This window comes from Lygodium microphyllum, chromosome 29, assembly GCF_053477565.2.
Source record: "Lygodium microphyllum isolate KBCC chromosome 29, Lygodium_microphyllum_v1.1.10, whole genome shotgun sequence".
Lineage (NCBI taxonomy): Eukaryota > Viridiplantae > Streptophyta > Polypodiopsida > Schizaeales > Lygodiaceae > Lygodium > Lygodium microphyllum.
Genome location: NC_141163.1, coordinates 20,028,608 through 20,037,494, shown reverse-complemented (window position 1 = coordinate 20,037,494; position 8,887 = coordinate 20,028,608).

Sequence of the window (8,887 nt, the reverse complement as noted above, 5' to 3'; positions counted from 1 at the left end):
TGCTCTAAGGGTGCATTTTTATGTGCAAATGTATGAGTGGCTATGTGTGCATGTGAGTCTATGAAAGCCTAAGAATGCTATGGTGAGAGTCATGAATAAGGTGAATATGTGTTAAGGTATAGGCTATATCCTAGTGTATGATAACTTTCAATTACATGAGGTCTTAGCTAGTGTATGTTCACATGAACTAGAGCTAAGACCATGCATGTACACACCTATCACCCCTTGTGGCCGAGTGCTAGTTCACGTGCGCAAGTGCTTTTTCACTACATGTGCATGAGTAGTTTAATAGTTGAGTCAATGACCATGTGACAAAGTCAAACAGCATGTGTGGTTGAGTGCACAACATGTGTGTATCTGAGTGCAATGGAGTGTGGGGACCACCATACTAACTAGCCCACACCAAGTTGCCACCTTGGTAAAGATCCTTGAGTGCTATTGGAGTGAATCAAAGGACAATCTCATCAAGTCAACAAGAGATGCCACCAAGTTGGCACCTTATCAAAATAATTCGTCATTTAATCAAATCAATCCATCAAGTTGTCATGTTAAGGTGCTAGGTCACCAAGCTATTAAGTCTATGAGAAGTTTCCACCTTATCGAGCCACGTCATTGTCAAACATGCCTAGCTACCAAGTCAATTGAAATGTGTGTTTAAGGTTATAAAGTGTAAACATTTGTGAGTTTGAATGCCTATGGGAGTATTCCCTACCAATGTGTTTTAAAACACTATGCATGCACTCTAATGCACAATGCATGTGATGATGTGAGATGAAACAATAATAATATCAAACCCCAAGCTTCCCTTATAAATCTACAAAATTTGATGGCATCAAAACAAAGGATGCAACTCAAAAAGTACATGTGTGACTAGGGATAGATTCAATCTTCTTTCTCATGATTGATGTAAATTAGATCTTCTCCTTCCTTAACCTAATGAAGGTCTAGTCTCCTCCTTTGATAACAAGTCAATCTCTTCCTACTTCTTGTCTATCTACTCATTGTTTGTCACCAATCTCTTTCTTCTTATCATAATCAAAGCTTTCTCTATGCCTTGCAGCTTTGTGTATGTTTGTTGTTGACTTGATGGAGCTTATGTCATTATGTCGAGCATGGTGGAAGCCTATGCCCAATCAATCTAATGTCTCACTCTATTGCTTCTTACAATAATAGGGAAATAGTATTTTTTCTCTTTTGTCTGCTTTTGGATTGCCTTTTTACATTTCCCACTTTCCAAAGGCTCACATAGTTTATTTGTGCCTTTTGCAAGGCCACAAAGAATTTTAAAATCAAGAAAACAAGAATCTTGACATTGAACAACCTTGCATTCAAATTATGCCCTTTAATGATTTTCTCTTGGTGATACCAAGTCAAGTTCACAATGCCTTTGGGTGAGTTTTATTTTTCTCTAAACATATGCAAACCTAGTCAATCCCACAATGTCAATCCCACAACCTTATATAGCTCCATGTCTTCCTATCTAACTCTATATCGTTTTCAATTTGCATAGGAGGGTGCTCAAATCTCAAATAATATTACAAAATAATAGTGCAATCAAATTAGTTATACCTTGGGGGATAATGGTATCTTATTCTGATGCAACTCAAAAAAATCTCTCTTTCTTAAATATTTTTGGCACTTTGAATTTGTGCACTTTTGCTTGACTTTGTATCCTTCTTCACTCATGAGGTTAACAACCTCCACAGGCTTTCTTATAGCATATCTAGCATCTCATACTCTCACACATATCTCCTCAATAGTCCATCCTACCCTAGTTTATGTAATTATCTTATAATGGATTGGTATGGCTGGACCTTGATGAGAAGGCTAGTGAGTTTAGCCTTCTTCATTGGGCAATTGAGTAGTCCATATTCAAGAATGTGTACAATTTCATTAGCTTAACATGGAGTGAGATTTGCATCACACAACTCTATCTCTTGTTAGATCTAAAAAATGTGGGGATTAGGAAGATCATCCATTATACCCTCTTCAATTGGCTCTCAACTTGTGTGATTTCCATGTATCCTTCTTCTCTATGTTTTCTCTTTTTGTTGCAGTGCTTCAAGAGTGCATTGGTTGCAGTGAACTAGTAGGAGCTACTTGAAGTAGCATTGCTTGAATTGTGGGGCTATTGTCAAACGTCAAACTACAACACATAAAGGTGAGAAGATAAGTCTACTACAAGCTCTTACTCATTAGTTTTCTTACTTGCTTAGGATAGTGAGGAGAGACTAGAGTAGAACATGAGCCAACCATGTGAGAGGTGGTTGAGTTGAAGAGCATTAAAACCCTTGAAACAATAAGATCTCATCCAATATATCAACCATTAAGTGTATAGGTTGACATTTCATGTACCATTCTCAGGACATGAATGAAATCAATTGATGTAAGATGTTTGCATCCCTGTTGTGTAGCCAAATAGGAGGCTTGTGTGCTTGAGATTAGAATCTACAAGTCTAGATCTAGTCTCTCATGTTTGGGCCATTCTCAATCCAAAATTGGCATGGCTAGAATATGCTAGAGTAGGAAACCAGATTGGTGAGAGGAACCAATTTGAAGTTCATTTGATTGTTTGGAGTAGATTAGATAAGGAAGGGATTAAGCTATTAAGAAAAACTTAGGAAAATTTAAAATACAGAACTCACTAATCTTCTATGGTAGAGATTTTGATTATGTATTATTGTGTATATTAAAGAAGAATTAGATCACTTTGCATCAGGGGTGGTGAAGAAGAGGTTGCGATGGCATCAGGGTGAGTAGCAGCTTGGGCAAGAGCCATTAGGGCGACGTAGGCTGGAGGGTGGGATTGGGCATCAGCATCCAAATCATCTTCCGGATGCAGTAGTGGGTGGCAGAAACTAAGAGCAAGGATCCAAGAGAGCAGCTAGGAATTCGCAGATTGTCTCTTCCCAGGTCTCTCGCAGTTCTGTCTGGAAGCTGGTCTTAAGTCGTGTAGCATATCCAAATTGAGGAAATGTCCATTCTCTGGATGTCTGGGAAAAACTCTATCAGAACGATGATTTCATGGTTAGAGATGAGGTGTGGGGGCATGGTGGTCATGGGGATTGCCTAGATGGCAGTTGGGCGACACCAGTTTCATGGAACTAGCTATTGACAGGATGAATTGCAAGACATTGAAGGCCTTGGCCTATAGATACAAGGCTTCAAGAAAAATTTTGAGTACCTCTAGCTTCAATTTGTGGCAGTCGACGATGGTACTAAGGCGATATTCGCCTGTACACCGAGCTAAACATGGCCTCCATCTCTCTCTTTGGAAGCAGGCTAGGGCTCTCTGTTGCACTGTCCATATGGAGGTGAAGTTGCTCCTACACACGTTGAGGGGTAAGCTCGTAGTCATGACCATCCATGTGAACATGGGGGCCTTTGTGCAAGTAAAGCAAGGTAGACTCTACATCAGAGTGCATAGAGCTATGGACCCACGGGCTGACAGCATCCTTACTCTCTGGGCTGAGAAGAGACCCTCTACCGAGGTGGAAGATGGATGAAAGAAATACCATTATTAGGAGAGGTGAGCAATGGGAGAGAAATGACAAGTGGAAGAGGACATTGAGAGCACAAAGTATTGATAATAGAAATCACAAGAAAGAGAATGGCGAAGAAAATTTGGTTTTTGAGGGGGATGGATACATTGTGGATCGGGGGTTTGAATGTGGCCAATGCATGTCTACCATGCCAATAGATATAGGGCCATAAGAAATAGTGTGTGTTGCATCATTCTCGATACATCGTACCACCGCATGTAATAAGGATCATGTAATGGTATGATGAGGGTGATTAATAAGGGACACATTATTGTAAGTGGTGGTATCGGAATCACTTTCAATATGGATTCTGGAGATCATCGAGGATTTAGAACTAGGTGGGGAGCTCTTAGAGGCACATGTTGTGTCTGGTGCTATTGGGTCAAGAGGACACTCCAAAGTATGCAGAAAGGAGCACACCAATTTGTCCATATAGTAGTACCATAATCAGAATCCATTGATGGATTGAGAAAGAAGATTTCCATGTAAGTTAATAAGGTAGAAAGAATTAGTGGCCGTTGTATGGAAGATCCAAAATAGCCAATGCTTCAGCTCATTTTCAATTTTCCTAGAAGCTTGCCCATCTAAGTGCGGAAGACCAGGATGGCTTGTCGGCACTTGAAAAACCACTTCTTGGAGAGGCAATCCGATTGTTGCTTCTGCCTAGAGGGACTGGACTTTGGACAAGAGGCAAGAACTTTGAATTCAATCCTCCTCAAGCTCTACCAAATTTTCTAGTCGGAGTGGGAGGGATCCCTAAGGAAAAAGATGAGCTTCAATAGCAATTTGCAGACTGGGAACTACAAATTCGAGAGGCATAATCACCTCCATGTCAAAGGCAAGCTTGTATGGAGTGAGTCCTATTGCCACTTTGAAGGAAGTGCATATGTCCAAAGTGCTACTAGGAGCTTGGTATCCCAATCTTTCATGTGATGCTTAACCAACTTTGTAAGTATTTTGCACAAGGTCTTGTTGGTGGACTCGGCCTGACCATTAGCTTACGGATAGTGGAGAGAAGATTTCTTGTGAATTACCATGAAGGTTGAGGTCATATGCTTGATGACCTTATTTACAAAATGATTTTCTCGATCATTGGCCAATTCAACTAGACAACCATAGTAGATGAAGATGTCTTTGAAGAGGCACTTTGCTACTACCTATGTGAAATTATTGGGTAGTGCCCATGCTTTGACCCATTTGGTGCAGTAGTTCGCTTTACTGTTAGAATATAGTTGTTTCTTGTGTGGGATATGTTCAGCTAAAATATGCATTACTTGTTGATTAGCCTCTCAAAACAGCCCCAAAACACACTAAAAATGCTCTTTTAGAGTAAAACCCTAAAACGGGGAGCGGTTCGAGAGAGTTCAGTGGAAACCCTAAAACGGGGAGCGGTTCGAGAAAGTTTAGTAAAAACCCTAATTTTTGGGGTGCCCTTCCACATCTATAAATAGACAAGCTACCCCCATTCAGCCATCATCCTTGTTTTGCAAGTTATATCAGCCCACACACCCTCTGTTGTTGTTGGCGCCCAGTTTCCAGCCTACAGCCTGCCTCCATCTACTATCCAACCATCATCGACTGCAGCCACATCATCTTCAGCCTGTCCATTGCTGTAGGCGATAGCTCTCAGCTGTTGGCGACTACTCCAAGAACTTTGAATTCAATCCTCCTCAAGCTCTACCAAATTTTCTAGTCGGAGTGGGAGGGATCCCTAAGGAAGAAGATGATCTTCAATAGCAATTTGGAGATTGGGAACTACAAATTCCAGAGGCATAATCACCTCGATGTCAAAGGCAAGCTTGTATGGAGTGAATATTGCTGTCACTTTAAAGGAAGTGCAAATGTCCAAAGTGCTTGAATCCGATACTGGGAATGGCTTAGAATCTCTTAGTGTTGCCAATTTGTAGTCTCTTTTGTGGTAATGGTGTTCCTGTAGTCCCTTCTATACCTATAGGTGTTGAATCTAATACTGAGAGAGTTTGGGAATCTCTTAGTGCTGCACTAATTCTTTTGCCATCCATGCAACCACCTGGTGGCGGACTTTCTCTTGTTCAGTCCAAAAAACTCCTATGGGCTTCTCCCCTTTTTGCCTTTTGGCTTCTTGTCTGATCAAGTAATCACATTAACCTCTGGCTCAAGGAGCTCTTTGATTTCCACTACATTAATATATGGAAATGAAGTCTCGCCCTAACACTACCACATCTAAGTATCATACTGCTAGGCTTCAATACATTCAGATATCCAATGGCCTTCCTACATACAAAAGAAAAAGAAATTATTTGGGGTGTGATAATATCCTCCTCCACCTCCACAATTTCTTCCTCATCCTCTCCATGGCCTATATCAGGAGGCAAATAGTCCTATTGTGTATAAAACACTACTGGGCCACAAGAGTAGATGCTCCAAGGTGATTTGAACTGACCATTTACGCTCCTCCCACACCTTGCCATATAGGACCTAGCATGTCCCATGCGATTGACAATGTTATACCAATGGCAAACATCAATATTGTGTATGACCATATAGCAAATGCTCCACCACCACTGATGTAGACTACATTCGACTACCAAGTGATCCACATTACTACACTTGGTACACTAGAGGGTTTTGACAATAGATTTGCAAGTGCCCTCTGAGGGTTCGCAGGCCTTATCCTTTCACTTGGACACTTAGTTGGCTTCTGGTATTCCTCTTTCTCAAAGTTCTCCTCCTCATCACTGCTACTTTCTTCCTCTAGGTCCATTGCATTCGTATCAAAGTCATTGGATTCCACATGATAGGGTTTGTCATCGAGTTTAGTCTATTTTCTTCATTTTTCAAACTTTTCTTTGGCCAAAGCCATCTAATCATGGAGACAGTGGTAGAAATAATCCAGGGTGTTGACTGATAGGTCTTCATAGCTAAGGCTTTCCGAATTTCCCTATTCAAGCCATGTACATATAGAGAATACAACATTTTTCCATTGGGTTGGGCGTTCAAGGACATACATCCTCTCAAGACTTTATATCAAGCTACATAGCTCTAGACTGTGGCACTACCTTGTTTTAGCCTATGAAATCTTTCTAATTTATGGGTATATGTCTACTCTAGGTGGAATCAAGAACAAAATATTGTCAAGGCATCGTTAAATATTGCCTAGTTGTCTTTTGCTACGAGCCAAGTCGTTGCCTTTTTCTACATCAATGACTCAAAATCAGCCAGCTTATGAGCAAGATCTACATGGGTGGAACATTTGACCATATATGCCATCTCAAATTGCTTAAGGGAGACATTCGAGTCCTCATCTAATGAGCCACAAAAGACAAAACATGTGCCTGATCTATCCAAGTATTAACTGGGATACCATAAGGCAAAATGGTTAAAACCACTACCAATTGAGCTAACACAAACAATCACCTTGCTAGCTTTAGCGATGTAACAAGAACGATTGATGGACCAAGGTGCACATCCTAAGGTCTAGGGACAAAGTGCGAGCATTGTTTGTTGGATTGCAAAGTGAACTATTTCACTCAATATTTGTCATTGCTTAAGAATGAAGTGTCCTCAAGAGAGGACTAGATGTCCTCTAGTAGACCATGCGAGCACATGCACATGCACATTGATATACATGGAAAAGACCAACATGGTGACCATGTGTAATCAGGTCCAAGCTTTGGCTACGGTCTCCAAGTGCAAATTGGTCACAACAACTCTGCAAAATGGCAGAGCCTTATCATACCTGAACCCGACATAGGGATATGCTAGCATCACGGGCTTAACATTAGAGAATACCATTGTTGCACTATTGAGACAAACAATTAATCAAGAGAAATGAATACTCATATATTCCATCAACTATATACAAGGTTTGATGACAAGCATCGAAACATAGAGTACATCTTAGAAGGCATATAATCAGAAGAAATACATGACAATAGACTAGACTGACTTGACTACCCTTGTAGCATTAGATTGTATTTAAGGATAATATGGTGATCATTAGGGTTTAGGAAATGTTAAGACCCAACTAGCAAGTCGAAGGAAGAAGTAAAGAGGAAGAAGAACAAATGTGAAGTTAAGAGGAGAGAGACAAGCAAGGGGTAACAGAGGAAGAGTCCAATAGAGACGACTGGAGGAGGAGGAAACCACAACATTTCTTCCCTAATCCTTTTATAGCTTCTAGTGCTCATGTTATCATGAAGTCCTTCTACCATGATCCCTTACTAATTCGCCTCCTTATATTAATACACCGCTATTTAGCCGTCATTCCTTGAATGCTCTTTTGGATCGCCAATCAAGTTTTCCTATGCCTCACACTCACCAACAAATTTTACAAGGAATTCAAAGAATTTCTCACTTTTCCCCTCTACCAGGTGTGGAGAGAGTCCATTAAATCTGGAGCACTTCTAATAGAAATTAATCAAGGAGTCATGAAGCTAATACACAAAAGAGATGACAAGAGTTTTCTCTCCAACTAGAGACTAATCATTTGCCTCTTAATAGCCTACAAAATATTTGCAAAAGCTCTTACTAGAAGACTAAGCCCTCAACTTGATGATTGGCTGAGCAAAAAGGATTTATTAAGGGTAGATACATTCTTGACTCTATAATTAGTCTGTGGAAAGGATTTGAATATACACTAAAAAGGAAGGAAGACTTTTCTTTTTTCCAAAATTGACTTTGATAAAGCCTATGATAGGCTAAACTGGCGTGTTATCCTTTAGTGCCTCCAAGACATGGGGCTAAGCACAAAAGATTCAATAGATTTGTAAGTACCCTATTTGGTAATGCCAATGCCAAAAGTGCAATGAATGGGAAGCCCATATGGAGCTATTAGCCTCCTTTCCCCCCTATACGGTATATTAGATAGGCTTGTCTACTAGCCCCCTTGCTCTATGCCATAGCTGAAGATGCCCTAGGTTGGCTAGTAGAAAAAGAGACAAGAGAGGGTAGGATTAAAGGACTCAAGGTGCTAAATAATAAGGATATGGTCATAAACCTACTAAAGGGAGAAGCCAAAGTGGGAGCATGAGCAATTGAAAGTAAGAGAGAGACGATCTAAGGTGGAAGGAGTGAGAGAGCAAGAAAGAGAGACACAAGATGTGGGAACTCCAACAATCACAATGTGTGACCAACCTTCCCTTATTCATCAATCATCACTAAAAGAATAAAGAATGAAATAATATTGATGGGTATCCGCCACCTATAATATACAGGTTTGCAAGTACTATAAATGTAGTGAATATATGGTGGAATAGGCACATGCACCCTTACCCCCAACAACCTCTCACTTAAAGGTGAATGTACCTCTAGTGAAGAGAGAATAAGAAAAAAGTGACAAAGTACAAATATACATAAAGTACAAT